Here is a 6,061-nt window from a genome sequence, read left to right as displayed (position 1 = left end):
GGGAGAAAACTAGGCTTGCAACTGAAACATGGTGGTTGGACGTTGCAACGTCAGGTTGCAAAGACAGGTCTGTCTGGCTTTTAAGTATTGCACTTTCCATTCGTCAAGGCTGGGTAACAGCAAGAGCAAAGGCTTAGCAGTGGGAAAGACAGGAGGAGTTCTTGCTGGCAAAAGCACATGTCAGGCTCTGAGGATTTCACTTCTTAAAATGCAGTAGTGGCTCCCAGAAGCCAGATCAAGGCCAAACTCCTTAACTCAGCACAGGGATCCTAAAGGTCCTAACCCAAGAGGGTCATGGATCCCTTTGAGAATACAAAAGATGTTATTAATTCACTGACTATGGACATGCTCGTGCGAAAATACACACATGTTGGCCCGGCTCGGTGGCTCATGCCTGTAATCCTAGCACTCTGGGAGGCCGAGGTGGGCGGATTGCTCAAGGTCAGGAGTTCGAAACCAGCCTGAGCAAGAGCGAGACTCCGTCTCTACTAAAAATAGAAAGAAATTAATTGGCCAACTAAAAATACATAGAAAAAATTAGCTGGGCATGGTGGTGCATGCCTGTAGTCCCAGCTACTCAGGAGGCTGAGGCAGCAGGATCACTTGAGCCCAGGAGTTTGAGGTTGCTGTGAGCTAGGCTGATGCCACGGCGCTCTAACCCGGGCTACAAAGTGAGACTCTGCCTCAAAAAGAAGGAAAATACACACATGTTTACATTCAAATTTCAGGGTTTTCATGTACCCTCTCTATGAAAGTCTAGCAGTCCATGGACCCCCTGCACCCATAGCTGGGACACTTCCTCATCCTAACCTGCATTTCCATGTTTTCCTCTTCATGCACTGTCAGCTCCAGGAGGGCAGAGGCCTCGGCTGGTATGTTTATTCACTGCTGTCTCTCAGCATGGAGAGCAGCACCTGGCACCTAGTGGGCCCTCAGAAAGCAAATGTGCGATGAAGAGCTGGTTTCACACCTCCCTGCATTTGCCCCTGCTGTCCCTTCCTGTGGGAATGACAGATCCCCCGTTCATGTCTAGTGTACTCATCCTCACAACTCCGCTCACGTTCTGCCTCTCTCTGGAAGCTGTCTCTGATCTCCTAGGCTGGGTTAAAGGCCTTGCCCATGTTTCTTTCTTCCCCCCGCAACACTGAGCTAACCTCTATTGAGACCCCCACACTGATCCAGAATTATCAGCTTAGTTCCCTGCACTGCCCCCGCCCCCCGAGATATAAATCTCTTGGGGGCAGGAACCAATACATGGTAGGTAATTCGTATGCCCATCACAAGACTTGGCATGCAACAAGCCCGTGGCAAACATTTGTTGAATAAATGAAAAGAGTGATGGGAAATGAAGCCAAAAAGGTAGGCTAGGGTGGTCGGTTTGGAAGGACCTCTGTGAGGACAAGGACTTCCGATGTTGTGAGGTAGGTGATAGGAACCTCCTGGATCTTTCTTCTCCCCTCCCCTCCCCTCCCCTCCCCCCCACTCCCTCCCCTCCCCTCTCCTTCCCTCCTTTCTTTCTTCTTTTTTTTTTTTTTTTTTTTGAGACAGAGTCTCACTCTGTTGCCCAGGCTAGAGTGGTGTCAGCCTAGCTCACAGCAACCTCAAACTCCTGGGCTCAAGCAATCCTTCTGCCTCAGCCTTCTGAGTAGCTGGGACTACAGGCATGCGCCACCATGCCCAGCTAATTTTTTCTATATATATTAGTTAGCCAATTAATTTCTTTCTATTTATAGTAGAGACGGGGTCTCGCTCTTGCTCAGGCTGGTTTCCAACTCCTGACCTCAAGCAATCCGCCCACCTGGGCCTCCCAGAGTGCTAGGATTACAGGCGCGAGCCACCTCATTGGGCCTCTTTTCTTTTCTTTTCTTTTCTTTTCTTTTCTTTTCTTTTCTTTTCTTTTCTTTTCTTTTCTTTTCTTTTCTTTTCCTTTCCTTTCCTTTCCTTTCTTTTCTTTTCTTTTCTTTTCTTTTCTTTTCTTTTCTTTTCTTTTCTTTCTTCTTTCTTTTCTTCTTTCCCTTACTCTGTTGCCCAGGCTTCTGCTGCCTTGAACTCCTGACTCAAGCAGTCCTCCTGTCTCAGCCTCCCAAGGAGCTGGGACTACAGGCACAAGTCACCACTCCCAGCCAATTTTTTTTTTCTGTTTTCTGTAGAGATAGGGTCTCGAACTCTTGGCCTTAAGCGATCCTCCCACCTCAGCATCCCAAAATGCTGGGATTATAGGCTCTTGGCCCACAATGCTTTTTTTTTTTTTTGAAACAGAGTCTCCCTCTGTCACCCAGGCTAGAGTGCTATGGCGTCAGCCTAGCTCACAGAAACCTCAAACTCCTGAGCTCAAGCAATCCTCCTGCCTCAGCCTCCTGAGTAGCTGGGCCTATAGTAATTTCTTAATGTAATGTAATGCACATACTCAATTTCCCCCAATTTCTCAAAAATGTCTTTTTGGCTTGTACCTGTAATCTTAGCTATTTGGAAGGCCAAGGCAGGAAGATCACTTGAGGCTAGGAGTTCCAGACCAACCTGGGTAACATAGCAAGACTCTGTCTCTAAAAAAAAATTTTAAAAGATTGGCCCCGTGTGGTGGTGCATACTTGTAGTTCCAGCTATTCAGGAGGCTGAGGTGGGAGGATCACTTGAGCCCAGAGATTCGAGGCTGCAGTGAGCTATGATTGTGTCACTGCACTCCAGCCTGGGGGACAGAATGAGACCTTGTCTCTAAATAAATAAGTAAAAATCAATTTTTAAAAAAGTAGAGGAGAAGCCGGGCATGATGGAACATGCCTGTAGTCCCAGCTACTCGGGAGGGAGGCTGAGGCAGGAGAATCACCTGAGCCTAGGAGTTTGAGGTTGCTGTGAGCTAGGCCGATGCCACAGCCCTCTAACCCCGGCAATAGAGTGAGACTCTGTCTCAAAAAAAAAAAAAAAGTAGAGGAAAGAAGGAGAGAGACCTAAGACACACTTCGGTATCTGAATCAATAGGATTTATCAATCTCCCCTTCCTCCAAAAGTAATCCCTTCCTGACTCCACCCTTGGATTAAGTATAGCAGCCTTATCACACTGGCTGTCCGCTGGGCTCCTGGCTGGAGACTGCTTCCCAGCTTAGCAGACAAGAGCACTGGCTCAGGAGGCAGACAGGCTGGGTCCAGATCCTTTCTTTGTAGCTTATTAGTGAGTTGTATGATTTTCCTGGAGTCACTTAATCTCTCGAGCCTCACTTTGTAGTCTATTAAGTGCTGAAAATAATAGTATCTGTTTCAATTCATTGTGTAAGAAAGTCTTTATTCAGCCTAACTAATAGTTATTATAAATCTTTGCATGAAAAATATAAATAAAATGGTGCAGCCACTTTGGAAACAGTTTGGCAGTTCCTCCTGTAGTTAAACATAGAGTTACCATTATAACCCAGCAATTCCACTCCTAGATATACTATACCCAAGAGAACTGAGAACATATGTTGACATAAAAATTATACACGAATGTTCATAGCCATATTATTCATGAAAGCCAAAAAGTGCAAACAACCCAATAGTCCATCAACTAATGAATGGAGAAACAAATGTGGTATATTCGTGTGATATAATATTATTTGGCTATAAAAAGTAATGAAGTACTAATATTAATGCATGCTACAATGTGGATGAACCTTGAAAACATTATGCTAAGTGAAAGAAGCCAGACACAAAAGGTCACATATTGTATGATTGCATTTATATGGAACGCCCAAAATGGGCAAATCCATAGAAGCAGAAAATAAATTACTGGTTGCCAGAGATGGGGGTGGGGGGATGGGAGTGGAGGGAAATGACTGCTAATGGGTATGGGGTTTCATCTGGGGGTGATAAAAATGTTGTGCAGTTAGATGGTGATGTTGTGCAGTGGTGATGGTTGTACAGCTCTGTGAATGTACAATACACTGAATTGTATACTTTAAAAGGGTGAATTTTATGGTATGTGAATTATATCTCAATTTAAAAAACAAACAACTAGGGATTTTTGATGGCGAATGAGACACAGACCCTAACCTCAGAGAACACAAAGTCCAGAGGGAGCGAGGCATAAGTGAATCAAATATTAAGTGTAATTTCATCTATAGGAAGTTCCACGAAGGAGAGACATGTAGTTCTATGAGAACATGTGATTGGGGAAGGGGCTTTGATCTAGTCTGGAGGTCAGGAGGGAATCTCCAAGGGTGGTGCGTGTGCTAAGATCTGAAGATAGCTTTCCGTGTCAGAATCAGTGGATTTATCAATACCCAGAAGGAGCAAACGGTACATGAAAGATCCTACAACAGGAGGATGCTTGAAAGAGACATTCGGGGAGCTGAACAAAGGCCAGTGTGGACAAAGCACATAGCATGAGGGAAGCAGCGACATTGTAGCTGGAATGGTAGACAGGGGCTGAATACCTTGGATTTTCTGAGACAATGAGGAATGCCCAATAATCTCAAGTAATCAAAAATGACCTCCCTTCTTCCTAACCGGCCCCATCTCCATTGTTCCTGGTGTCAGTAAAAGCACCATCCTCCACCCAGTCATGTAAGCCACAAAACTGGAGTTATCTCAGACTTCGCTCCCTGCCTCCCTCTCCACCTGCAATCTGCCAGTGAGCCTGTGGTTTCTGCCTTCTGAAAACCTCTCATCTCCAGCCACTGCTGTCCCCCAGGCCCAGATCACCATGTGCTGGGGTCTGGACTCTTGCAACCCTTCCAAGCTGTCCTTCCCAATCCCACCCCTGAACATGCCCCCTGAGTCTTGTGTCATCTGGGCCCACCCGCTGCTCTCAGCCTCCCTTTTAGCCTCTCTGCCCTTCATGTTTTCGCCGTGGTGACTTCCTTCACACCCATTTCCACTCCATGCTCTCTCCCACCTCAAGTTTCTTCCCAAACCTGGAACATTCCCCTGTGCTGGCCTAGCTAACTAACTCTTTAGATCTTGACTTAAGGGTCACTTCCTTTAAGGGCCTGACTTGCGATAACCTGCCTGTCTCCAGCAATAAATACTTTTGCTCTGTGACTTATAGAACCTCTGATTTTCCTTTTGATAAAACTCATCCTGATGTGTCTGCTGCTTTGACGAGTCAGTTCACAGGGACCTGTGCCCACCTTCCTTACCACTATCTGCCCACCACTGACACAGGACCCTCCACCTACCATGTCTCCTGCCTGGCAGATTCCTACCTTAGAATCTATCACTTTCTGGGTGTCAGCCTTCCCTAGACACCCAGACTAGGGGACACATTCCTTTGTACTGCTCCTTGAACATCTCTTATAACACCTACCACAACTGTGAAAGCAACTGGTTTTAATACCTGTCTCCAACACCACATTTTCTATCTTTTTCTTCTTTGCCCCAGCACATAAAACAGTACTTGAGCTGGGCGCAGTGGCTCACGCCTGTAATCCTAGCACTCTGGGAGGCCGAGGTGGGCGGATTGGTCGAGGTCAGGAGTTCAAAACCAGCCTGAGCAAGAGCGAGACCCCATCTCTACTATAAATAGAAAGAAATTAATTGGCCAACTAATTATATAGAATAAATTAGCCGGGCATGGTGGTGCATGCCTGTAGTCCCAGCTACTTGGGAGGCTGAAGCAGGAGGATCGCTTGAGCCCAGGAGTTTGAGGTTGCTGTGAGCTAGGCTGATGCCACGGCACTCACTCTAACCTGGGCGACAAAGTGAAACTCTGTCTCAAAAAAACAAAACAAAACAAAACAAAACAAAACAAAACAAAAAAACAACAGTGCTTGAACACAAGACTCCTCCCAGGTCAGCCCACAGAGATCTTATGAAAATCTCTAAACTTGGATGCAAACTTGGAGAAACAGTCCACAACTTTTGTCAGATTTTCAAAGGGGTGGAAGACCTAAAAGAGGTTAAGAACGTTTCCCCAAATCCTGAAGGATCTGTCTTCCTTTCCAAACAGCACTACCAACCCAGACTTCCATTAATACTTTTAGAAACTATGTCTCCCACCCAGAATATAAGTTCCGAGAGGGCAAGGATCTTTACCTATTTTGTTCATTGCTGTATCCAAAGTGCTTAGAATGGTGCCTGACACATTCTATGT

The sequence above is a fragment of the Microcebus murinus genome, chromosome 4, assembly GCF_040939455.1.
Source record: "Microcebus murinus isolate Inina chromosome 4, M.murinus_Inina_mat1.0, whole genome shotgun sequence".
Lineage (NCBI taxonomy): Eukaryota > Metazoa > Chordata > Mammalia > Primates > Cheirogaleidae > Microcebus > Microcebus murinus.
This window is presented reverse-complemented; position numbering follows the sequence as displayed.